This window comes from Acyrthosiphon pisum, chromosome A2 (genome assembly GCF_005508785.2).
Source record: "Acyrthosiphon pisum isolate AL4f chromosome A2, pea_aphid_22Mar2018_4r6ur, whole genome shotgun sequence".
Classification (NCBI taxonomy): domain Eukaryota; kingdom Metazoa; phylum Arthropoda; class Insecta; order Hemiptera; family Aphididae; genus Acyrthosiphon; species Acyrthosiphon pisum.
Genome location: NC_042495.1, coordinates 78,138,421 through 78,139,317, shown reverse-complemented (window position 1 = coordinate 78,139,317; position 897 = coordinate 78,138,421). Strand labels below are relative to the sequence as shown.

The 897-nt window shown below is 22.5% G+C and overlaps 1 protein-coding gene across 1 annotated transcript in view; it reads left to right on the top strand.

The window, feature by feature from the left end:
• LOC100575793 (glycine--tRNA ligase-like) overlaps positions 1 to 897 on the top strand; it is a 3,517-nt gene that overhangs the window by 1,221 nt on the left and 1,399 nt on the right. The gene's annotated exons all lie outside the window — the stretch shown is intronic.

The following is an 897-nucleotide window of genomic DNA, read 5'->3' as shown; positions in this document are numbered from 1 at the left end:
GATTAGGTATATATTTATATTATAATATATTCAATAATAGTTATCTTATAAGCTTCAAATTAATTTTCAAAAATTATTTAGTTTTTTTGGTGTTTTCTTGTTTTTAGCAACTTGCTAATTTTTTTTTTTTGCAAGTGAATATCGTTCTTGTTTTGACATAATGCGTTATGATACATTTGGTTAATATTTGACTGTGTATTGAGCAACCAACCTTTGTTAAAAATGTTGTTTATATACTTCTTCAATAACTACATAATATGTTAGAAAAATGTATATGGAGTTTTTAAATTGAAATGCAACATTGCAAACATGATCTTTTACCGGAACAGATAGTTATATATATTTAGATATTTTACAGTATAATCTAGTACAGTGCTTCTCAAATTTTTTTGACATGAGGCTCTTTAAATTTAATGTAAAACTGTCAAGGCCCCTTAATCAAAATTATTAATTGTTTTTTCTAAATTAGGTATATTAGTAATTAAATAGTATTTCAGTATTTCAATAGTTTGATTTCAAACAGATAAATTGTTAAAATGCATAGTAAATTAATTTTTTAATATACCTTTGAGAAATATTAATAATAGTATTAAAATTTAAGTATTTAAACTTTTTCCATAAACACTTAAAGTCTAAAGAAAATAAGCATTGATCTAGGATGTTCATATAAGTCTATCAACCATTTAGCATATAGATATGTTTCTATCCCCAGGATCTCAGTTAATATCATAGACCTATAAAAGAGGTCTATGGTTAATATATAATAATATATAGGTAACAACATTTATTTTATAATATACAATAAATACTATGAATATATTATAAAATCAATGGTGATAGGTACATCTGAGTAATAAATGCTTATAAAAAGATTTTCAAAATATATGCATTTTGGTA